This window comes from Tamandua tetradactyla, chromosome 22, assembly GCF_023851605.1.
Source record: "Tamandua tetradactyla isolate mTamTet1 chromosome 22, mTamTet1.pri, whole genome shotgun sequence".
Lineage (NCBI taxonomy): Eukaryota > Metazoa > Chordata > Mammalia > Pilosa > Myrmecophagidae > Tamandua > Tamandua tetradactyla.
Window position 1 is genome coordinate 29,119,497 of NC_135348.1, and position 26,681 is coordinate 29,146,177.

Sequence of the window (26,681 nt, forward strand, 5' to 3'; positions counted from 1 at the left end):
TACAACATGTGGACAATGCTGTACAATCAAGAACATTCAATCTTCTGGGCTTCAGATTAGAAAATAGGATTTAGGAAACAGACCATGCTCCATTATTGATCAGAGTTCCTCTTTGTTGATAGTGAAGTAGCAAAATATAGATTGACTTTGTTATACAGCCAATTGAAAGGATTGAAGATGTAGAATGGTAAAATAGATAGCCCAAAGCTAGTCATTCAAAATGTAAGTAAATCAGCAGAGAAAATAATAGGCTGCAATTATAAATATAAACATGGTAGGCTAGAATTCATTTCGACTAGAATTATCTTCCGTCTCTAATTGACAGAATCTAAAGCCTAACATGGTGACTTAAATTTATTTAAATCCCCAGTGTCTATGTGTGAAGCCCACCAACTAAAAAAAGTTATAGTATATCATTCATTTTAAGTGACCATGCTGGGTTCCAACCTTCCTTGGAAGTATTTCTTGGAAACAAGAGAATGTTCTCCTTGGATATTTCTCTAAACCTAATGCAATGGATGTAAGTAGGTGTGAGTGCTTCGGTACAACCTAATGAATTCATAATGCCTCAACACTGATGCAGATCCCTTTCTTAATGGATTCTTGCTTAATATTTCTTGTCCCACTCCAAGCTCCTAAGTAACCTGGCCTACAGTTTGTCCTGAGCACGTACTCAGGTCTGAATCTTGTCCCAAATATGGTGCTTGACACAACAACATTCTTGCTAACTTAAGCAATCATCATTAGGTTTTCACATGCATTTCTCTTTGTTTTCTCCTCTAATTAACGTAATGTATTCCTCAGTCCAACCCTAAACTAACAGATGCCATCAATTCTAAGATACATGGGGTTCTCCCCCAAACACACATTTTAACACATCTGAAATTGGGATATCCTCTTAAAATCAATGAAATACAACAATTGCATTCATCTGTGGTGTACACTTTATTCTGTATTTTCCTAACTCTTTTTTTTAGATCTGCTGTTCTTCACCTAACGCTGACTAGAAAGTTCATGATTTTCCTGTCCAATGCTGAATCCTGACTGTGATGAGTTGGGCCCAACCAGCTCCAGCTTCTTCATAGAATCTGAACCCTGGGTCCCAAAGGATGTAAGTTCTTTGAATCTCAGGAGGTTCTCAACCATATTTTTTTTCATGTATAGATATTCTGTTTTCCAGTGTGTCAAATGCAATGACCCCAACCTTACTTTTTTCCCTTGGCATAAATGTCATCTGTTTATAAGAGCCAAAACTATTTAAAAAAATCCCTATATCTAATATTTCAGCACTCCCTCTGTCCCCCACTTCCTTTTCCCCCATCCAGTCACCTAACAAGCTGTGTATTATGATGAGGGCAAGCTAGAGGGTCAATTTCTGAGCTACTTGTCCATATAAATAATAACCAACTTATCTCATTATGATTAAATTTTGCATACCTTGATGTAGGTCTTGTATGTCTATATGTTAAAAAATTAGGATGTATGCTTTTCATGTATATCCAAATCTCCTACTCATTTGCATAACTATCCGTCAGATGTCTGGAACCAACCTAACGGCTCTCCAAGGTTATTAAACTTTTCATTAGCTGGTGTAATAATTTTAGGGCAAATATCAAAATAGGTACTAATTCTATCAAAGCTTTTGTTTAAATTTGAAACACAGCCATCAAACTGACACCATAACAGGTTCTCATCAGCCCCATGGAGCAATCCAATTAAAAGTTCCGCCCTTGAAATATCTGTAGGCAGGAAACACTGCCTGGAAACCTAGCATCAAACTACTAGGTTATAACTGTGACAATGAAGGCCGCGTAGAGTGATATACATCCCCTTCTTGCAAACCACCTGGTATTCTTAAACCTCTGGGAATTGAAGGGGCAATTCTATTTTGTAGCAGTAATAACAATATTATTACATATGAACTCTATTCTGATAGGATCTTAAGGTTTCATACTCTATGCCAGCCATTTTCAAACTTTTAAACTCAACAGAACATTTTATTAAAATTCAAAGTTTTTCTTAATTGACAACCTGTAAAATTGACAGTAAAAGGTTAGCACAGTTGAGGTCTAGAATGTTATAGTTTCCAAATAGAGTAGATACCGCAATCAACGAATCAATATCTAATGACAAGGCAGAAGAGTACAGGGGAGGCTGGGCAGGCAAGCTGGGGCTTCTCCAGCTTGGTTAGCTGACAGTGTGGAGGGCCAGGAACAATTAATCAGGCCCAAGCAGGAGCAATCAATCAGGCCCAAGCAGGGAGAGTCCCCACACCAGTGGGGCAGAATGTCCCGAGAGTTAAACAATAACCAATGCTAAGAAACTGTGGGAATGGGATAGGTTTTGGCAACGGCTAACAGCATTCTTCTGCTTCTATGAACCGCTTGCTTGCTAGCAACTGCAAAAAAACCACAGCATGATTTTAGCCTTTATAAGCACACCTTGAAAACCTCTAGGGGCTGCTCTCTGAATCCTCTTTCGTGGAGGTTTCTGAGGCAGTCGCCGGTTGGCTAATAAAGACTCCAAATTGGCTTGCAGTTTTGAATTGTGTGGTCTCTCTTCCGGTGCATCCCACAACAACAGGAACAAGTAAAGTTTTCTTTCAAGTTTCCTGCTCCATCATAAAAAACAGTGCAAATTTGGCCCTCTATACCACAGCACATCTATGTTTGTTCTAAATAAAATTGTTGGATTCCTAAATCTTGGTGTACAATGTGTACTGGCTAGAAGATATGCTGTATTTACTGAGTGCCTTCAAAGAACCTCCTATTGTGTTGCTCGAGCAGAACTCTTGAGAGTGGTATAGATTAGTCCTGTGTGTTAGAAAGTGTAGAGCACCTCCTTTTTTTTCTAACTTTTTTATCATGGTAACATAAGCACAACTCAAAATTTCCTATCTTCCTGTATTAGTTAGGGTTCTCTAGAGAAACAGAATCAACAGGAAGCACTTGCAAATATAAAATTTATAAAAGTGTCTCACATGACCACAGGAACACAGAGTTCAAAATCTGCAGAGCGGGCTGTGAAGCCGACGATTCCGATGGAGGGTCTGGACGAACTCCACAGGAGAGGCTCGCCAGCCGAAGCAGGAAGAGAGCCTGTCTCTTCTGAATCCTCCTTAAAAGGCTTCCCGTGATTAGATTAAGCATCAGGCATTACAGAAGACACTCCCCTTGGCTGATTATAAATGGAATCAGCTCTGGATGCAGCTGATGTGATGATGATTTAATTCTATGAAATGTCCTCATTGCAACAGACAGGTCAACACCTGCTCAACCAGACAAACAGGTACCACCACTTGGCCAAGTTGACACATGAGCCTGACCATGACACTTACCCACTATCAAATGTACAATCTGAACATTCATAATGTTGTGCCTCCATCACCCTATCCATTACCTACACTTTTCACCACCCCAAATAGAAACTCTGTGGCTATTAAACAATAACTTACCATTCCTTCCTGCCCCTGGTCCCTGATAACCTGTAATCTGTTTTTGGCTTTATGAATTTGCTTATTCTAAGTATTTCATATAAGCTGAAATGGTACAATATTTGTCCTTTTGTGTCTGGTTTATTTCACTCAGCATAACGTCTTCAAGACTGATCCATGCTGTTGCATATATCTGCTTCATTCGTTTTTATTACTGAATATTATTCCATTGTATGTGTAGATCACATTTTGTTTATCCATTCATCTGTTGATGAATACTTGGATTGCAGCCACCTTTTGTCAATTGTGAATAATGCGGCTATGAACATCGGTGTGCAAATATTTGTTTGAGTCTCTGCTTTTTCAGTTCTTTTGTGTATGTGCCTGGAAGTGGAATGGCCAAGTCATATGGTAATTCTATGTTTCACTGTTTGAACAACTGCCAAATTGTTCCACAGCGGCTGTATCACTTTATACTCACACCAATGGGAAATGTGTGTTCCTATTTTTCCACATCCTCTCCAACATTTGTAATTTCCCATTTTTAAATTAATAACCATTCTAATAGGTGTGAAATAGCATCTCATTGTGCTGTTTTTTTTTTTGTGTGGGGAAGTGCATGGGCTGGGAATCGAACCCAGGTCTTCCTCATGGCAGGCAGGAATTCTACCACTGAAACCCCCTCGCACCCCCTCATTGTGGTTTTAATGTGCATTTTCTGGATAACTAATGATGTTTAGTGTCTTTTCCTGTTCTTTTCAGCTATTTGTATATTTTTGGAGAAATACTTACTCAACTCTTTTGCCCATTTTTTAATTGGGTTCTTTGTCTTTTGGGTATTGAGTTATGTATTCTGGATATTAAACCCTTATCAGATAAATTATTTTCAAATATTTTCTCCCATTCTGTGGAGCATCTTTTCACTTTCTTGATAATATCCCTTGATGTACAACAATTTTGAATTCTGACAGTCATTTTATCTAGTTTTTCTTTTGTTCCTGGTGCTTTTGGTGTCAAATCTAAGAAATCACTGCTAAATGTGATGTTTTGAAGGTTTTCCTTTATCTCTTCTAAGAGTTTTATGGTTTTAGCTCTTATATTTAGGTCCATGATCCATTTTTAGTCAATTCTTGTGTATGATATGCATGTGGACATCCAGTTTTCCCACGACCATTTGTTGAAAAGACAATTCTTTCCTCATTTAATGTGCTTGGCACCCTTATCAATACTATTTGGCTGTAGATGTGTGGGTTAATTTCTGGATTCTCAATTCTACTCTTTCTTTATACCAGTAACAGACTGTTTTGATTATTGTGGATTTGTAGTAATTTCGAAATCAGGAAGTGTGAGACCTTCAACTTTGTTCTTTCTGTATAACAAAGGGGCTATTTGTATTCCATATAAATTTGAGGATTGGCTTTTCCATGTCTGCAAAATATGCTGCCAGCATTTCGATAGGTGTTGCCATGAATGTGTTGAATACTTTGTCTTGCTAGCCATGACCGTCACGCCTTCTAGTTGTAAAGTTTCATTTTTATATAATTTCAAACTTAAAGAAAAATTGCAAGAATAGTACAAAGAACTCTCATATACCCTTTGCCCAAATTCACCAATAAAAATTTTCCCCTGTTTATCACTGGCTGTTTTTAAAAGAACTATTTGAGAATAAGTTGCAGACATCATGCCCCATTACTCCTTAATACTTCAGTGTATGTTTTCTAAGAGCAAGGACTTGCTCATAAATAACCATCAACTTAACATTAATACAATGCTATTATCTAATGTGGATTAGATAGTCAAAGTTTGCCAATCATCCCACTAATGCCCTTTATAACTTTATTTTTTCCCATTCCAGGATCCAATCCAGAATCATCCCTTGCATTTAGTTGCCAGGACTTCCTAGTCTCCTTAGATTTAGAATCTTTAACTTTTCCTTGATTATCATGATCTTGATATTTTTGAAGAATAAAGACAAGTTGTTTTATGTGGAATGACCAACAGTTTGGGTTTGTCTGATGTTTCCTAATGATTAACTTCAAGTTATGCTGATTTTGGCGGGATTCCAAATGAAAAGACTCAGGGTGATATTATTACTGCGTTGTCATATTTGGTATAGTGGATGCCCAGAGCTCATAATTACTTTTCTATTGCTTTCTTCATGTTCAAATAAGATATTTGATAAGGTCATACTAATCAATAGAAATGATGTTTCCTTCTCCGTGCGTCATATCAGGAGGCCTATGCTCTCAGTTTGTTTCATTTTTGTTGATGTTAACTTTTATTTCTTAGTTAAGGTGATATCCACCTAGTAGATAGTTGATGATACTTCCAGGAAATCTCTTTAAAAGACGGATGAATGCTCTTCCCCTTTCCCTTTCTCTATCCTGCTTTCAAGGATGTGGATAGGAACTGCGAAGTTACTATTTTTTCCCATCAGAATTAATAAGTAATTTATGGAGAGATACTCTCAGATTATGTCAATACTTGTCCATGAAATTTTCACCAGAAACTTTTCATTCATTGAGGATTTTGGCCAAATCATTTATTAACTATGATTGTTGCAAAATGAAAACTTTCCAACTCATTCTGTCCACATTTAGTAATTGACTTTCTAATTTAAGGGAAGGTTTTCCCATCTCCCTCATTTATGAAGTTATATGTGTATGTATATATGTATGTGTGCATGTAAATATATATTTGTATGTGTTTGTATCAGCATAGACTTATGGGTTTTCCCTTTACTCTAATGTGTTAAAATCTATTACTATTAATATTTATTTTGATGATTAAAATGTACCATATTTGGCCAGTGGTAACCCCTTCAATCTAGCTTCTGTGTCCTTTCCACCATTATATATTTTTAAGCTCATCTTTATTTTCTGGTACCACAGATGTTCCTGGCTTATTTTGTACTTTCCCTGCCTCAGTCCTATAATCAGCCATTTCTCTTAGAAGAGCTGGCTCCTTTTAGTGGGGAATGATAACACTTTTTTTTTTTTTAACTTTTTGATTGTATAGTATAACATATATACAAAGCAAAGAAATAAAAAAGCAACAGTTTTCACAGTACTCTTCAACATGTAGTTACAGGACAGATCTCAGAGTTTGTCATGGGTCACCATAGGAACCTCAGATTTTTTTCCTTCTAGCTGCTCCAAAATATAGGAGGCTAGAAAGCTTAAATATTTTTTACCATCAAAATAGACTTTTTCTCCTTCATTTTTTGTGAAAAATAACATATATACAAAAAAGCAATAAATTTCAAAGCACAGCACCACAATTAGTTGTAGAATGTATTTCAGAGTTTGACATGGGTTATAATTCCAGAATTTTAAGTTTTTACTTCTAGCTGCTCTAACATATTGGAGAGTAAAATAAATATCAATTTAATGATTCAGTATTCATATTCATTTGTTAAATCCTATCTTCACTGTATAACTCCACCCTCACCTTTAATCTTTCCATCCCTCTCTTTAGGGGTGTTTGGGTTATGGCCATTCTAAATTTTTCATATTGGAAGGGTCTGTCACTAATATGGGGTAGGGAGATGGAACCATCTGATGTTCTGGAGAGTCTGGGCCCTCTAGGTTTCAGGAATTATCTGGACCAGGTACCTATCTGGAGGTTTCTGGAAAGTTACTCAAACGCATGGAACCCTTGTGAAATCTTATATATTGCCCTAAGATATTACTTTTTTTAAAGGTATTTTTTGAATAAGTAATGCATTCATTTGACACAAAAATAAAGCATATATGAGTATTGATTTATGATTATTATATCCCGACTGGACTATTTTAAAAGCACCCAGACTAACCTATACCAATGGCAAGTATTTGTTACTCCCAAGTACACACCCCATTTTAAATTAATGAATTGGCATTCTGGTTTATAAGTGGATCTTTTTTATGTGTCTGGTTATGTTAAACTTGTCCTTCTTCCCTCCAGATAATATCATCAACTAGCATCTCACCCAAATCTGAAATCTGGAATTACTCTTGAATTACTTCCTTATAGAGTGGCTCGATTTAGTAAAAAAATATTTTAAAAAAGTACAGGACACTCAGTGTCGTGGTCAGGTTCATGTGTCAACTTGGTCAGGTGGTGGTACCCTTTTTTCTGGTTGGGCAAGTGCTGGCCTGTCTGTTGCAATGAGGACATTTCATAGAATTAAATCATCATCACTTTGGCTGCATCCACAGCTGATTCCATTTTTAATCAGCAAGGGGAGTGTCTTCTGTAATGCGTGATGCTTAATCTAATCACTGGAAGCCTTTTAAGGAGAATTCAGAAGAGACAGGTTCTCTTCCTGCTTCGGCCGGCAAGCCTCTCCTGTGGAGTTCATCCAGACCCTCCTTCAGAATCGTTGACTTCACAGCCTGCCCTGTGGATTTCAGACTCTATGTTCCCATGGTTATGTAAGACAATTTTATAAATTTTATATTTACGGGTATTTCCTGTTGATTCTGTTTCTCTAGAGAACCTTAACTAATATACTCAGTTAAATTTGAATTTCAAATAAGAAATGAAAATGATAATAATTTTCAGAATAACAATAAATAATTGAGAAATGCCCCAACTGGGCATCCTATATTTTATCTGATCATCCTACTTCCTCAAAATCTCTAAGAGTAGAGTGACTGCTATCTGGTCACTAGAATCTGCACTCCATTTCTTTAATATGACTTCTCAGCTTCACATAATTTCTTAGCTTCCCTTGGATTTAGGTAGAACCAGGTGATTAAGTTCTCCAGTGGAATATGAGCAGAAGGAATATGTGTTACTTCCAAGCCTGGTCCATACAACACCCAATGAACTTTCCTTGCTGCTCTTTCTTCCCTCCTTTTGTGGACTGATATGGCCTTGACAATTATGCCCAGAGTGAGTTGGAAAGCCATAAATGTGAGATGGCAGAGACTTAATTAGCCTGTATCCCTGAACAACTGGATGATGAAGCCCAGCCCCTACCAACTTGGAATCTTGGTCCTGAACTGTTGTTTGAGAAAGAAAGAAGCTTGTTCTTTAAACTACTACATTTTTGAAATCTATTTGTTTCCATGATTTACCTTACCATAACAAAACCACAAATTTTAATGATTTTTTTCTTAAACTTAACAATTCCCTTCACCCAGAGGTATGCTGGAGCTGGCTCTTGAGAGCTGATTGCATGCGTCTTTTTTCAATCTCAGTTTAGTGACATCACATTGGTAGCTTGAAAGCAGCCATAGTAGTAGTATATTCCCCAGGGAAATTGGCAAATTCTACAGATCAGTGCTTTTCCCCTCTCTCAAGAGTGCTGGTTGATAAACATTTATCAGTACACCACTGCCCTTACTTCACTGCATTTCATTAGTTCTACTGGAATATTTCAATACCTCTGAAACGGTCTTCCTGCCTTTCTAGTTAAGTAAAAATTCCCTTTTTTCTCTGTGTTTTAACATAATTGTATTACAGTTGGGTAGTATTGTGCTGTCCGTTTCTGAGTTTTTATATTCAGTCCTCTTGCACAATCTATATTCTTTCAGCTCCAATTACCCAATATCTTACCCTATTTCTATCTCCTGATGGTCTCTGTTACCAAAGTAATATTTAAAAATTCCTTTTATACTTCCCTGAAGGCTTCAGCATTAGTCAAAACTCTTTAAGCCTCTTACAATCTACAGACCTCAAAATTTGCCTCTATTCACTAACTTTTAAGTGTACTATTGCATGAGTTTTTGACAAATGTGTACAGTTATGTAATCATAGCCAGAGAAAAGATGACCTTCCATCACCCCAAAAAGTTTCCTTGTAGACCCTTCTTAATCAATCTGCACCTCCAACCCCCAACCCAGAAAACTACTGATCACCTTTCTATTACTAGAGATTTTATTGGTTTTTTCTATAATTTTATATAAATGGAATATGAAGTATGTACTTCTCAGCATGATATTTTGGAGATACATCCATGTTATTGCTGCCTTAGTAGTAGTCCATTGCATGATATACTACAATTTGTTTATTCATTCACTAGCAATTGGGCATTTGGATTGTTTGCAGTTCTTGGCTTTTAAGAATAAAGTACTATGGGGACTTCCAGGAAGATGGTGGAATAGGATATGCTCAGTTCACTCTTGCTCTGTGGAATAACTAGAGAAGTGACAGAAAAATGACCAGGATAGCAGCTCCAGGATTCAAGTTAATAGAGAGGATCTTGTACACTACATTGGGAGGTCCTGTATGAAAAAGTGGAGAAATTGGGTTGGAGAGAACAAGGAGAATGTACTTGGTTGTGACTCCATCTGGGGCAAATGGTGGTATGTAGGAAGAAGCAGGGCTAGTCTCTGCAGCTAACTTGGAAGATCTTCCCTCTCAGCTCCACAGCTGGGAGCTCCCGTGTGGAACCCAGAAGCCAGCAGATTTGGTTTGCCTGTGCAACCAAAATCTGACCTTCCAGCCAGTGCACAGTGCCTGCTCCCAACCTCTGAGACAGTCTGCTGTGGGCATCTAGTTTTTGGCAGAGACTAGGGGGCTCTCCTTTTGGGAAATGCAGAGTGGTATTGTCTGACAATTGGCTGGTGAATGAGACTCATTGGTTCCCACTACTGCTTCCCTTTCCCATAGAGACCTGGAGCCCTCAGGCACACACAGGTGGGGAGGCACAGCTGAAGAAGTCAGCTGCAATGTGCCTCACTGCCAGGCTTTTCCAGGTTGGTTGAAGGCAGAGGTAGTTGAAATACTCAGTCCCATAGCCCAAGGTCATCCCAAGCAGGACCCTGGTGACCACCAGATCCATTGGTCCCATAAGTGGATCCTCCTCTGAGGTGCATACCTCCAGTCTAGGGTTGTTGTCTTTCAGCATGCACTGAGGCCGGTGGTCTTGGCTGGAATTATACAAGGTCTCTGTCCTGCTTAGACAGCTGCTGCAATCAGGGAGAGTTGGGCCTGATGGAAAGAGGTGGCCTAAGAGTGGCATCTCCTGTGAGGACATGGAAAGTGCAATCTGGCAAACTATCTATATAGCTTTAAACAGATCTTTAAGTAGAGTTGCATCTCAGCATGATATCTGGGTAATTACTGACAAACCAAGAGCAAAAGCAGACCTTCAATGCAAACTCAAGCAAATACAAAACCTTAGACAAATGAGGGAAATCAACATTCAAAATAATCTTATTGAGATAATCAAATACCCCAAAGCCGAAAGAAAACCATAAAGCACATGAAGAGGCAGGCAAATCTGGCCCAACCAAATGACCAAATTAAAATACCAGCGGAGATACAGAATTTGGAACAATTAATCAAGGATATCCATACAAACCTCCTAGATAAATTCAATGGGTTAGCTAATGACATAAAGAATATCAAGAAGACACTGGATAAGCATAGGAAGAATCTGAAAAAATAAATGGAAAAATAATAGATCTCACAGAGATGAAATACACTGTAGACAAATTAAAAATATACCAGAGACACACAACAGCAGATTTGAAGAAGCAGAAGAAAGAACAATCAAACTGAGGCTAGGTCAGCTGAATTTGAATGCACAAAAGAACTAATAGCAAAAAAGATGGGAAAATTGGAATTGGATCTCAGAGAAATGATGGATAGCATGAAGCATACATATTTAGGAATCATCAGTGTCCCAGAAGGAGAAGAGAAGAGTAAAGAGCTAGGAAGATTAGTTGAGGAGATAATAGGGGGAAACTTCCCAACCCTCATAAAAAACATAAATATGCAAATCACAGAAGCCCAATGAAACCTGGCTAGCATCTGCTGGGGTCATTGACCTCTGGACACCTCTCTTAGCTGGAAGGCACCTGGTGACATCTGCTAGCTTTCTCTACTGGCTTCTTCAAAGGGTTTCCCCAGGGTGTTTTCTTCTGCATCTCCAAAGGTCTCTAGTTGTGTGGACTCTGTTGGCTCTTTCCAAAATGATTCCCTATTAAGAACTCCAGTAAGCAACCCCACCTTGAATGGGTGGAGACACATCTCCATGGAAACCACCTAATCAAAAGGTCCCACCCACAACTGGGTGGGTCACATTTCCATGGGAAAAACTTAATCAAAGAGATCCCAGCCAGCAATATTGAATGAAGATTAAACAACATGGGTTTTCTGGGGTACACAACAGTTTCAAAGAGGCATGCAACTTATTGGATAAGGGTTTGATATTCAGTAGTATAAAGAAATCATACAACTCAACAACAAAATAACAAACAAACCAATTATAAAATGGGCAAAAGATATGAATAGACATTTTTCTGAAGAGCAAAAAAAAAAATGACTAAAAAAACACATGAAGTGATGTTCATCTTCATTAGCTATAAGGGAAATGCTAATCAAAACTGCAATGAGATATTGTCTCATATCTATAAGAATGGATGCTAATAACCAAACAGAAACTACAAATGTTGGCATGGATGCAGAGAAATTGGAACACTTATTCACTGCTGGTGGGAATGTATAATGAAATAGCTACTGTGGAAGACAGTTTGGTGGTTCTTCAGAAACTAAATATTGAGTTGCCCTATGACCTGGTAATACCACTACTCAGTGTATACTCCGAAGAGCTGAAAGCAGTGACACGAACAGACATTTACACACCAATGTTCATAGCAGCATTATTCACAATTGCCAAAAACAAAAACATGGAAAGAACCCAAGTACCCAACAATAGACAAGAGAATAAACAAAATATGGTATATGCATAAGATGAAATATTATGCAGCAGTAAGACAAAATGAGGTCCTGAAGCATATGACAACCTGGATAAACCTTGAGGATATAATGCTGAGTGAAATAAGCCAGACACCGAAGGATAGATACTGTATGATTTCACTAATATGACCTGGTACAGGTAAACTCGTCTTTTATGTACAATATAGGGCACTCAGAGATACACAGAAGCTAGATATAGGTAAACAGTTACCTAATGAGGTTGAACTCAAATGTATGGGAATGGATAGAAGTGATGGTAGTTCATTAGTGGATTTACAAGTAATATTGCCATATTGAAGGTGAATATGATTGAAAGGGGTTGCACGGAGCCATGTATCTCACCAATTAACACTAAAAATATAATAAGTTTTTTATTGGGAAAATAAGATACATACCAAAAAAGCAGTAAATTTCAAAGCACACCAGAATAATTAGTTAGAGAACAGGTTTCAGAATTTGGTACGGGTTACAATTATAAATAAGTTTTTTCATGAAGTACTTCAAAGTTATGAATCTTGTAGAAAGAGTCAATAATAGAGGGGTATAGGGTGAAAACTACTATGGCATGCTGTGGTCTGTATTTAACAGGAAAACATCACCAGTACCACAGCAATACTAGGGGTAAATAAATATGGGGATGGGGAATGGGCAAGAGTTAAGGGGACTTTTGGATTTTCTCTTTGGTGCAGATGTGTTTTTCTGTTATTTTTCGCTTTGGAGCAATGAAAATTGTCTTAAATTGAGAGTGATACTTATTGTACAACTAAGTGAGGATACTGAGATATGGATCGTTTATTTTGGACATTATCCATGAGACCCAATGGATGGAAGTGGTGGAAGGGTACCATGACTGAGAGGCAGAAAGGCAAACTGTGGTGTATACGTGTAATGGAATATGGCGTGGCTACAGAAAGGAACGAAGCTGTGAGGCATGCAATGAGATGACTGAATGTTGAGGACATTATGTTTTGCAAAATAAGTCAGAAACAAATGGGCAAATATTGTATGGTCTCTTTTAGAAAACACAGAAAATTGTGGACTAGATTCCAAACTCTTATAGCAGTCACATTATTCCTAAATTTTAAGTGTTATTTCTAGATTCTGAGATGCTGTGCTATATATGTATAACCTGGTATCTCCCTGGAACTTTGGGTGCCTTTGTGACACCTAAGATTCAGAGTCAGAGTTCTGTGGCTCCGAAAATCAGCACTGCTACATCTAACTATTGTTAAAGAAGCCTAAAAAGATATCAGGCTTCAATTAGAGGTAAGAACGAAGCTGATCTGGTTGGGGTTAAGGTAAATCAGAATACAGGGTAAAGGATGATAGTATCTGTCTTTTAGAACTTCACCTACTGTATAAAACCAAAGGAGGAGAACTTAATTTTGTCCAAAACTTAAATTTTCTGTAGCACACCATCTAATTCAACCTGTCTGGATAGTTCATTTAAACAACCCAAAGACATGGGGCCCAGAATGGGAAAAAGGGCTTGTGATTCTGTATAGCTTAATGCAATACCTATATATATCCCAGAGTATGTTGGGTAATTAAAAAGTATTGGCAAAGTCCCTTGAGGGACTGGAGGAAAAATATGGAACTATTAAACTTTAACACCTGGGAAACCCCTGATACCATCTCAAACATTAGGGACTCCCAAGTTAATAGGCTAAGCCCTTGATTTTTTTTTTTTTTTTTTTTTTTGCATAGGCAGGCACTGGGAATAAGCCCTTGATTTTGAGGCTTGCTCTTGTGAAGCTTATGTATGTAGCAGAGACACTTAGCCTATTTATAGATATGCATAAGAGTCACCTCCAGAAGACCTCTTTTGCTGCTCAGATGTGGCCTTACTCTCTCTAAGCCCAGCTCTGCAAGTGAAACCATTGCCCTATGTGGGACATGCCATCCAGGGATGAAAGTCTCCTGGCAGTGTGGGAGATGACTCCCAGGGATGAGCTGGGTCCTTGCACCATGGGATTAACAATGTCTTCCTGATCAAAAAAGGGAAAGGAAGTGTAACAAAATAAGGTATCGGTGGCTAAGAGAGTTCAAATAGTTGAGAGGCATTCTGGAGGCTACTCTTAGGCAAGCTTCAGTTAGATATTGCTAATTGCCACGGTTTGCCAAAACCCAACCAAGGTCATTCCTGTTAATACTAAAGAACACCCAGGGCTCTATCTGAGATCCTACAAAAGTTGCACACACTAAGCTTACTTTTCAGAAACCTAAAACCTTCAGGTGGGTCCTAGGCCAGACAAGTCCTGAAACCCAGAGGTGCTGGTCTCTCCAAGAATATCGACCAGTTCCATCCCCCTATCCCATATCATTGACACCCCTTTTCAACATGAAAAAAGTTAGAATGGGAAAAACCCAAATATCCCTAAAGTTTGGGAGAAGAATTAAAGAAGACAGAGTTACAAGAGAAAAGTTAGGATTTAACAAATGAGTATGACTATTGAATCACTATACTGATATTTCTTTTTAGTCTCCAGTGTCTTGGAGCAGCTAGAAGGAAAAACCTGAAATTGTGGAACTGCAACTCATACCAAACTTTGAAATATGTTCTGTAACTACTTGTTACAATGTACTTTGAAATGTATTGCTTTTTTGTATATATATTTCATGATAAAAATGTTTAAAAAAGAGAGTAAAATACTGTGAGCAACTGTCTACCCATCTTTGCATGGATATCTATTTCCATTTCCTTTGGATAAATGCTAATTTATCTGAATTGGGAGTGAAATTGCTGGATTGTATGTTTAATGTGCATTTATATACTTAAAAAATGCACATTATTGTTTTCCAGTTGGTGACAACAGGAAAACAGAGAGCCTCATTCTGAGAAGGTAAACTAGGGGGTTGTTTTTTACGTAAAATAATCTTCTCTTTTGTTTTAGTTTTAGAAATTGTATAAGTAATACGTGGATACGGTCTCACTTTAAGACATTTACTCATTCAAACAATAGAGGAACAACTTTGCTCCTGTCCTTCTCCCCTTCCTGCATAACAATGTCCTTGGAAGGAGCTTGCCCAGAGCACTTGGGGAGAAGTAAGGATGTTGTGCCTGGCTCAGGACTCACTGGGGAAGAACGGAAGGAAGAGAAGGTGCCTGAGAGGAGAAACAGCACTAGAGCAAACTGGCTTCTTCACAATTTCCCCTTGTGAGATTGGCTTGTTAGCTGTGAAGATAGCTTTTTGGTCTTTTGGGAAAAGCTATGTTTAAATAAGGGCTCATTATTTAGAAATAGATATTCTTTCCTCTTGAATGTACAGTGTTGATAGACAGGCAGATTCGTGTTTTGGTCATTTTTCCAGACTTCATGCAAACCACAGCCCTCTGGGACAATCCAAAAGAGGTTTAAGTGTCTTCTATCTCTACACTCCGGTCATATCTTACCGAGGATACACTAGATAAGATTTAGCAAACACCCTGGACTTTACCACAACACCTGTTATAAACCGATATGGGTATCAGTTGTTATACATTCTGCTTTTAAAATGGTAAATTTATCCTGACTCTCTCTTCTAGGGATGGGACAGTGATGCTTTAACTGTGATTCTTGGCACATCAACTATTTTCATTTTTCTTTAAGAACAAACTGTAAAATACAAATTGCTGGATTGTGGGACACTTGTTTTCCCACAAGATTATAGTGCACTGGGAGCTCAGCTTCATGGCTATTAAGTCTGATTTGGGGCAGAGGATATAGGAATCTGTTTTAGTTTCCCAGATGCTAAAGCAAGTTTCATACAATGGAGTGGCTCAACAACAGGACTTCATTGAGTTACGGTTTCAGGGGCTGGATGGCTGGCCTCCTTCCAATTCCAATTCAGTATCTTCTGGCTGGCCGGCAATTCTGGGGGTTCCTTGGCTTTTCTGTCATATAGCAATGCACTTGACAGCATCTTCTTTCCCTTCTGGGTTCTGTTCACTGCCAGCTTCTGTCTGCTCCCCATGGCTTCTCTCTCCCTCCTACTTTTACTCTGCTTACAAGGGACTCCAGTAATCCAGATTAAAGTTCAACCTGATACTGTTGGGCTAGACCTCAACTGAAGTAACATCTTGAAACTATCTTATTTACAATGGTTCCATGCCCATAGGACCAAGAGTTAGAACTTGAACCTGTCTTTGGTGGGGGCTGTGATGCAATCCCCAACAGCATCTTTTAACATTCATTCATTTGTTCATTCCACCAACATTTATTCTGAGCACTCACCATGTGCCTGGCATAGGGCTAGGTGCTGGGATACAGCAGTGGACAAGACAGACAAACGTGCCCTTACGGAGCTTTCATTCTAGTTGAGGGAAGAGTGATAGATCATCAGCCAACAAAATAAGCAAGGCATTTATACAGTGGGGTCAATGCTATGAAGGAAGGAAATAAGATAAAGTGATAGGGAGCGAGGAACATTTAAACTGAGGTGAAGGCTCAGAATGAGATCCCTGTGAGAGGAGTTGGAGCAGGAAATTGCCAGGGGCAAAGTGGGAGAGTATGTAGTGATTTAGGGAGTGGAAAGGAAGACAAATTGGTAGAGCCAGATTCCAATTGAAACATAAGGAGTTTGGATTTTATTCTAAGAGCAGTGGAAAGCCATTGCACACAACAAAGGAGTGACAGCATCTGATTTATGTTTTAAAATATAAACTTGAAACTTAAAAACATAAAACCTGTGGTCACTCAATGGAGAATGAATTATAAGGGAATGGCACTCTGCCATCTTCCCGGTGACCTCTTATCTGAAGACCATGAATTCCAGGGATACCTCTGGAGTGGGAGACCCTCCTCATTCAATCCCCCGTATTAGTTAGGGTTCTCTAGAGAAACAGAATCAACAGGGAACACTTGCAAATATTAAATTTGTAAAAGTGTCTCACGTGACCACAGGAACTCAGAGTCCAAAATCCACAGGGCAGGCTGTGAAGCCGACAACTCTGATGGATGGTCTGTTTGAACTCCACAGGAGAGGCTCACCAGCTGAAGCAGGAATGGGGCCTGTCTCCTCTGAATCCTCCTTAAAAGGCTTCCCGTGATTAGATTTAGCATCACTAATTGTAGAAGACACTCCCTTTGGCTGATTACAAATGGAATCAGCTGTGGATGCAGCTGACGTGATAATAACCTAATCCTATGAAATGTCCTCATTGCAACAGACAGGCCAGCACTTGCCTGATCAGATAAACAGGCACCACAACTTGGTCAAGTTGACACATGTCCCTAACCATGACAGTCCACCCCTTGTCAACTTGGCACCTATATATATATCACCTTAAACCATACTTAATTTCCAAATGAAAACAAATAAGCACATATTTTTTTCTTTTACCTGACAATGCTCAATTGTCCTGCATATACTGGAAACACATTAAATCTCTCCAGAATAGGGTGCAAATCCTTGGGCAACATTCATTCTTAAACTTGATATCTTAAAACTTAAATAATATAACATGAACAAAACAGCATTACAGTCCTCGTTTCTGTAACTGATCACGTGGTCGAAGTTCATATTTATCACTACCTTCTTCCACTACCCATTCCATGTTCCCTTTCCCCTCATCAAGCACTTCAGCTGGCCGTGGTTCTTTGCCTGGTGGGGTGACCCAAACTTTCATTCCTGAACTTTCAGAGCCATTAGTAGTCCTGCCTGGATTGTGTTGTTGCAGTTTTCCATTGATTTTAATCACAGGGCATGGTAGTACTAATAGACGCCCCAGGGGATCTCCTATATTCCAAGAAAACTCTTCTTTACCTCCATTATGTAGTTGCAGTCCTACTTCCCTCTGATAGTCAGGGTCAATTACCCCAGACAATAATGTAATCCCCTTCTTGGTTTGTTGATCCAGGGGCATAAGTAGCCCAAAGTGACCAGGTGGCAGTCTTAACTTCCAGTTCAGTGGAATCATTGTTGTTTCTACTGGAGGAAGCACACCCCATTTTGGAACTAAAACCTGTAGACCAGCAGAACTCAGGGTAGCAGGGACAGGAAGCAAAAATTTTCCTAGTGGATCTCTAGGGGTAATAGTGAGTGGTACCATACCCATTTCCACCCCTTGGTTCCTGGACCCATGGATCCTGGCTATGGGAGAAACAGCACCATACAGCGGATGCTGATTCAGAGCATACCCAGTTTCCTGGAGAACATTACCCCAGCCTTTCAAGTGTTTGCCATCTAGTTGGCACCATAATTGAGTTTTCAAAAGGCCATTCCACCGTTCTATCAATCCAGCTGCTTCTGGATGATGGGGAACATGGTAAGACCAGAGAATTCCATGAACATGCACCCATTCCCGCACTTCATTTGCTGTGAGGTGTGTTCCTTGATCCGAAGCAATGCTATGTGGAATACTAGGACGATGGATAAGTCATTCTGTAAACCCATGGATGGTAGTTTTGGCAGAAGCATTGCATGCAGGGAAAGCAAACCCATATCCAGAGTATGTGTCTATTCCAGTTAGAACAAATCACTGCCCCTTCCATGAAGGGAGTGGTCCAGTGTAATCAACCTGCCACCATGTAGCTGGCTGGTCACCTTGGGGAATGGTGCCATATCGGGGGCTGAGTGTGGGTCTCTGCTGCTGGCAGATTGGGCACTCAGCAGTGGCTGTAGCCAGGTCAGCCTTGGTGAGTGGAAGTCCATGTTGCTGAGCCCATGCATAACCTCCATCCCTACCACCATGACCACTTTGTTCATGAGCCTATTGGGCAATGACAGGAGTTGCTGAGGAAAGAGGCTGACTGGTATCCACAGAACGGGTCTTCTTATCCACTTGATTATTAAAATCTTCCTCTGCTGAAGTACCCTCTGGTGTGCATTCACATGGGACACAAATATCCTCATATTTTTAGCCCGCTCAGAAAGGTCTATCCACATACTTCTTCCCCAGACCTCTTTGTCACCAATTTTCCAATTATGGTCTTTCCAAGTCCCTGACCATCCAGCCAAACCATTAGCAACAGCCCATGAGTCAGTATACAAACGCACCTCTGGCCAGTTTTCCTTCCAAGCAAAATGAACAACCAGGTGCACTGCTCGAAGTTCTGCCCACTGGGAGGATTTCCTCTCACCACTGTCCTTCAAGGACACCCCAGAAAGGGGTTGTAATGCTGCAGCTGTCCACTTTCAGGTGGTACCTGCATATTGTGCTGAACCATCTGTAAACCAGGCCCGAGTTTTCTCTTCCTCAGTCAATTCCCTGTAAGGAACTCCCCAAGAGGCCATAGCTCTGGTCTGGGAAAGAGAAGGTAATGTGGCAGCAGGAGTGGAAACCATGGGCATTTGTGCCACTTCTTCATGTAACTTACTTGTGCCTTCAGGACCTGCTCTGGCTCTATCTCGTATATACCATTTCCAATTTACAATAGAGTGCTGCTGTGCATGCCCAACTTTATGGCTTGGTGGGTCAGACAACACCCAACTCATGATAGGCAACTCAGGTCTCATGGTAACTTGGTGGTCCATGGTTAAGCATTCAGTCTCTACTAAGGCCCAGTAGCAGGCCAAAAGCTGTTTCTCAAAGGAGAATAGTTATCTGCAGTAGATGGTAAGGCTTTGCTCCAAATCCTGAGGGTCTGCATTGTGATTCTCCTATAGGGGCCTGCCAAAGGCTCCAGACAGCATCTCTATTTGCCACTGACACTTTCAGCACCATTGGATCTGCTGGATCATATGGCTCAAGTGGCAAGCAGCTTGTACAGCAGCCTGGACCTATCACAGAGCCTCCTCTTGTTCTGGTCCCCACTCAAAATTAGCAGCTTTTCTGGTCACTTGATAAATGGGCCAGAGTAGCACACCCAAATAAGGAATATGTTGTCGCCAAAATCCAAAAAGACCAACTAGGTGTTGTGCCTCTCTTTTGGTTGTGGGAGGGGCCAGATGCAGCAACTTATCCTTCACCTTAGAAGGGATATCTCGACATGCCCCACACCACTGGACACCTAGAAATTTTACTGAGGTGGAAGGCTCCTGTATTTTTGTTGGATTTATCTCCCATCCTCTGACATGCAAATGCCTTACCAGTAAATCTAGAGTAGTTGCTACTTCTTGCTCACTAGGTCCAATCAACATGATATCATCAATATAATGGACATCACACTTGATGTCTTGTGGGAGGCAGAAACGATCAAGGTCTCTGTGAACAAGATTATGATATAGGGCTGGAGAGTTGATATACCCCTGAGGTAGGACAGTGAAAGTATATTGCTGACCTGGCCAGCTGAAAGCAAACTGTTTCTGGTGGTCCTTACTAATAGCTATTGAGAAAAAAGCATTTTCCAGATCAATAGCTGCATACCAGGTACCAGGGGATGTATTGATTTGCTCAAGCAATGATACTACATCTGGAACAGCAGCTGCAATTGGAGTTACCACCTGGTTGAGTTTACGATAATCCAGTGTCATTCTCCAAGACCCATCTGTTTTCTGCACAAGCCAAATAGGAGAGTTGAATGGGGATGTGGTGGGAATCACCACCCCTGCATCTTTCAAGTCCTTAAGAGTGGCAGTAATCTCTGCAATCCCTCCAAGAATACGGTATTGCTTCTGATTTACTATTTTGCTTGGTAGGGGCAGTTCTAGTGGCTTCCACTTGGCCTTTCCCACCATAATAGACCTCACTGCACGAGTTAGAGAGCCAATGTGGGGATTCTGCCAGTTGCTCAGTATGTCTATGCCAATCATACATTCTGGAACTGGGGAAATAACTACAGGATAGGTCCGGGGGCCCACTGGACCCACTGTGAGACGGACCTGAGCTAAAACTCCATTGATCACCTGGCCTCCATAAGCCCTCACTCTGACTGGTGGTCCAGAGTGATGTGTTGGGTCCCCTGGAATTAATGTCACTTCTGAACCAGTGTCTAATAATCCCCAAAATATCTGATCATTTCCTTTTCCCCAGTGCACAGTTACCCTGGTAAAAGGCCGTTGGTCTCCTTGGGGAAGACTTGGAGGAAGATTAACAGTATAAGTTTGTGGCAGTGTAGCAGGTTTCTCCCCCAAAGGGACCTGGCCTCCCCTTCATTCAAGGAGCTCTGGGTCTGTAAACTGTTTCAAGTCTGGAAATTGATTAAGGGGCCATGACTGTGTTTTTGTAATTCAGGTTAGACTTCTGTTCACTTGACCTAGAACTCTTTTGTTTATATAGCTCCAACAAGAATTTAGTAGACTGCCCTTCTATTGTTTTTCTAGGTACCCCATGATTTACTAGCCAATGCCACAAATCTCTGCGTGTCATATAATTTTTGATGCCTCCTTTGAGTTTGCTGTCTATTATAATAGCCACATCTACCCTGTCCGTGGTGATTAAGTGCTGCCACTTGGCTTCTGCCAACTCGAGATCCTGTCATCCCTATTGTGTTTAAGGATTCCAGCTCAGTGACAGCAGTTCCTACAGTAATATCTGACCTACAGAGAAGTGCAACCACAGAGCTCTTTAGGGATGATGGTGCTAGTCTCACAAATTTATTTCTCACTGTTCTGGTAAAAGGTGCATCCTCTGGACATTCCTGGGGTGTAAGAGCAGGCTTTGCATGATAAATCCACTCTAACATTCCAATCTCTCTAAGCCTCTGGATCCCCTCATCTACATTATACCAGGGCAGTTCTGGCATTACAACCTCAGGTAATGTTGGCTACCTTTTGATCCATGTTTCAACCAACCACCCAAACAAGCTGTTAACACCTTTTCTAACCGCTCGAGCAATAACATGGAATGCAGAATCTCTGCTTAGTGGGCCCATATCAATAAATTCAGCCTGATCCAGCCTTATGTTCCTCCCACCATTGTCCCACACTCTTAAAATCCATTGCCACACATATTACCCTGATTTCTGTCTATATAAATTGGAAAACTCACATAGCTCTTTTGGAGTATAATGTACCTCCTCATGTGTGATACTTTGTACCTCACCTTTAGGGGCCTGTTGGGACTTTAGTCTAGTTATAGGTCTGGAAGAAATGAGGGGTGGTGGGGGTGGGTCATGAAAAGAATTAGAAATATCTTCTAAGCCATTTGCTTCAGGGCCTTCATTTGCAGTTTCATCTGGTGAAACAGGATTAATCACTCTAGGGCTAATCCCTTCAGGAGGAGGTTGGGTGGCCAATTCCTCAAGGGAGGCTGGAGGTGCGGTGGCTATGTCCTCAGGGCAGACTATTACAGGGTTATTCAGAGAAGGCTCAGCATGGCCTAGGGTTTCAACCTCGCTCCCAACATCATTATCAATCCATATGTCACCATCCCATTTTTCAGGGTCCTACTCCTTTCCAATCAATGCCCTCACTTTAATGGCTGACACCATGTAAGACTGAGATATCAGTTTACGTTGTAAAGTTGCTACTCTAACAATAAGATTCTGAGTCTGATTTTCAGAGATCTCAAGTCTATGGCTATAGGAAATAAGATTTTCTTTCAGGACACTCATAGAAATGTCTACATTTTCAGATGGCGCTTAAGCTTCTCGTTTGAAGCCTTAAGCCCATCCCTTTCACCCCTTAATGTAGCCAGTGTATCTAACAACAACCAACCAACATCTCTATAATTCTTATTTCTACAAAACTCTATAAAGGTTTCAAAAACATTATCCCCCAGAGTCTGGCTTCATACACGTGAAGCATTAGGAGAATCGAATGATGATATTTTGACTATCTCCTTTGCCAACTCACTCCATGGATTGGGAGCGTCATTCTGATTATGGGAATCAGAGTCCTTAGTGTCTCTGAGTCCAGTCAGAGTAGAAAACCATTCATAAAAACTCATTTTTAAGATTCTGTTTCTTAAGAGCCACTCCTGGTACCAAGATGTATTAGTTAGGGTTCTCTAGAGAAACAGAATCAATAGGGAACACTTACAAATATAAAATTTGTAAAAGTGTCTCACGGGACCACAGGAACGCAGAGTCCAAAATCCACAGGGCAGGCTGTGAAGCCGACAGCTCCGATGGATGGTCTGTTTGAACTCCACAGGAGAGGCTCACCAGCCAAAGCAGGAATGGGGCCTGTCTCCTCTGAATCCTCCTTAAAAGGCTTCCCATGATTAGATTTAGCATCACTAATTGTAGAAGACACTCCCCTTTGGCTGATTACAAATGGAATCAGCTGTGGATGCAGCTGACATGATCATAACCTAATCCTATGAAATGTCCTCATTGCAACAGACAGGCCAGCACTTGCCAGATCAGATAAACATGCACCACAACTTGGCCGAGTTAACACATGTCGCTAACCATGACACCCCCTCTCTATTTTTCTTTTCTTTTTTTTTTTAACGTGGGCAGGCACCGGGAATCGAACCCAGGTCCTCAGGCATGGCAGGCAAGCATTCTTACCTGCTGAGCCACTGTGGCCTGCCCCCCCCCCCCACTCTATTAACTGCTCCCAATTCTGTAGGGGAGGCCCCTTGGTGAGTGAAGAAACTAAAAGCCACGGCAACTTGCCCTGGCAAGAGCTTTTCTCAGCTTCTTTCCCAGATTTGGGAACAGGGCCTGTAGGGAAGCACTACACTTGACGGTGGTTCAGCAAACCACTGTTTGAAGGTGCTGCTTGCTTGGGTCTGATTAGGTTCAAGCAATGATGAGGCCATAGGATGTGCGTCACTAAGTCATATAATTTCCAAAGGGAACTGGAGAAATAATAGCAGATGATAATGAAAATGACAGAGAATTATGACATGTGAGCAAAATACTGAAAGAGATTACAAAAAAGAAAGAATAAATCCTCCTGAAGCAGGAGCCTAAGCCTTTTGAACTAGAAAAGAAGCATAAGGAATTTATTCAAAAGCCTAGTGTGCCCAGAAGATGTAAAAAATTATTTCATTTTTTCAAATGTAGTCTGTTGTATAAATGAATAGTTTGAAGTAAGTTTTCCAACAGTGTAATAAGTTAAGTATTTAAGTTGAGGATATAATTTATTCATGCTTCTCTAATGTGCCCTTGATTTCTTATTCAACTTATTCATGAAATGATTTACTATTTTATAAATCTCAAAATAAACAAGGATTGCTTTAATCTTTTAAGAAACTCATGTTACTTAAAGTATTGAAAACAAAAATTGGATGTTAGCAACATTTTCTTTATTATAAGGAGAGTAGATTGAAAATCAAACCTTTAATGAAGTACAAATTCATATGTATGTATGTATACATATACATATTATATGTATGTATGCATGCAGTGTGTATATGTATGTATGTGAGTGTGTGTGTGCATACATCTCCCAACTGGGTTTGTGTTTTATTTTTTGTATTAAGGAAATAAGAGTCGTTATCAGTAAAATTAGAAAACATGAAACTACTCACACTGCCATGGTATCTGGAAAAGGTATTAAAAGTGGATCTTATTTTCTATGAACTTAAATCAATCTTCAATGATGCCTAATAAAGCTATCCATGTAAAATACACCTCTTCTAGACAGTTCTCAAAAGAAAAAATAAAATGACAAATACAAAACAAAATAAAACATCAATCTCCGTAGTAATCAATGAAAAAAAATCAAAACAAACAAACATTTACCCCCATAACCTGATTATTTTTCCCATAACATCTTGGCAAAGAGGTAAAAAGAGGAGTGAAAATACCCAGTGTGTGTTGGGTGATAGGGTAATGGATCTTTGTGGAATGTGTTTTGATTGTAAGTATTAGAATTTCATTCTGACAATTTAGATGAAATTAGCCATTCTTTGAAAAATACAAACTCTAACAGCTCACTGAATGTGAAATAGGTAATTTGAATAGCCATATAACTACTAAGGAAGTTGAATTTATAACTTAAAAATATCCAAAAGGAAAACTCCAGGTCCAGATGGTGTCACTGGAGAATTCTACCAAACATTTAAAGAATCAGAACTGATTCTACATCATTTCTTCCAGAAGACAGAAGAGGAGAAAACATTTTACAATTCATTTCATGACACTGGTCTGACCTGACACTAAAACTGGTCAAAGACAGCAGGAAAAAAACAAAACAAAAGCAAACTGTAGATCAACATCCCTCAGGAATATAGAGCAGAAATTCTTGACAAGATAATAACAAATAGAATTTAACAATTTATAAAAATAATTGTATACTAATACCAGGTGAGGCTTATTCCAGAAATGCAAGCCTGGTTCAAATTTCAAGATTAGTCAATAAAATCCACCACGGTAACTAGGCAAAAAAGAAAAACCCACATGATCACATTGATCAATGCAGAAATAATATTTAACAAAATTTAACCCTCATTCATGATAAAAATTATCATAAATCTATGACTAGAAGGGAACTCCCCCAACTTGGCAAAGAGCATTTACAAAAAGCCTATAGCTAACATTATAATTCATTGTGAAAGACTATCCTTTCTCCCTAAGATTGGGAATAGGACAAGGATATCTAATGTCACCTCTTTGGTACAATTATAGCACTGAAAGTTCTATTCAGGGCAATAAGGCAAGAAAAGGAAATAAAAGGCATAAAGATTATGTGTAAGAAATAAAACTGTCCTTATTGGCAGATAACATGAGTGCCCATGGAAAAGTTTCCTAGAACTAGTAAGTGAGTTAATCAAGATCACAAGATACAAGATAAGCATTAAAAAATACCCAATTGTGTTTCTGTATGCCAGCAAAGAACACTGGTATACCTAGAAATCAAAACATACAAAACATACAATACAGGGGGGTGGGTGAGGGGATGGGATGGTGGCTCAGCAGGCAGAGCGCTTGCTTGCCATACTGGGTTGGATTCTTGGTGCCGGCCCATGCAAAATACGAAACAAAACAAAGAAAGCATACAATGCTATTTATAATTGTTCAAAAAATAGAAGACAATCCTTTGATGTGAATATAACAAATCATACATAAGATTTGTATGTTTAAAACTACACAACACTGATGAAAGAAATCAAAGCAGACCTAAATAAACAGGGAGGCATACTGCGTTCATGGACTGGAGGGCAGAGCACTGTAGAGATTTATTTTTCCACAGATTTATATATCGGTTTAATGCAATTCCTATCAAAATCCCTGTAGTTTCTTTGTAGATATAGATAAGGTAATTCTAAAATTAATATAGATAAGCAAAGGAACTAAAATAGCTAAAACATTTTGAAAAAGAAGAAAAAGGGGAAAGAATTATTCTACCCAAGTTTAAGACATATAAAGCTAGTGTTCAAGACTGCGCTACCATTGGAGGAATAGATAATAGATTAATGGGACAGGTAGAGATTCCAGAAATAGAGAATTCCACAATGCATTTGTCCAACTGATTTCTGACAAAGATGCAAAAGTGACTCAATGGAAGAAAGGCAGCCTTTCCAACAAATGGTGCTGGAACAATTGGACCATCCATAGGCAGAAAAAAAAAAGAAGAACCTCAGAGAAGAGTTATGTCATGTGCTTGTTTGAAAATGTTATGTACCCCAGAAAAGCCATGTTATTTTCCTAATCCAATCTTCTGGGGCAGACACTATTGTTTAGGTTGGAAACTTTAACTGGATTGTTTCCATGGAGATGTGACACACCCAGTTGTGGGTAGGACTTTTTGATTAATTGGAGATGTGACTCCACCCACTGAAGGTGGGTCTTAATTA

General features: G+C 39.6%; 1 protein-coding gene and 1 long non-coding RNA gene across 2 annotated transcripts in view; one reads left to right on the forward strand and one right to left on the reverse strand.

The window, feature by feature from the left end:
• NOCT (nocturnin) overlaps positions 1–3,099 on the reverse strand; it is a 43,436-nt gene extending 40,337 nt beyond the window's left edge. The window contains exon 1 of the mRNA XM_077140015.1: positions 2,981–3,099. The gene's annotated coding sequence lies outside the window, so the exon portion shown is untranslated. The remainder of the gene's footprint in view (positions 1–2,980) is intronic.
• LOC143666318 (uncharacterized) overlaps positions 1–26,681 on the forward strand; it is a 71,140-nt gene that overhangs the window by 10,039 nt on the left and 34,420 nt on the right. The window contains exon 2 of the long non-coding RNA XR_013167521.1: positions 978–1,111. This is a non-coding gene — a long non-coding RNA (uncharacterized LOC143666318). The remainder of the gene's footprint in view (positions 1–977; positions 1,112–26,681) is intronic.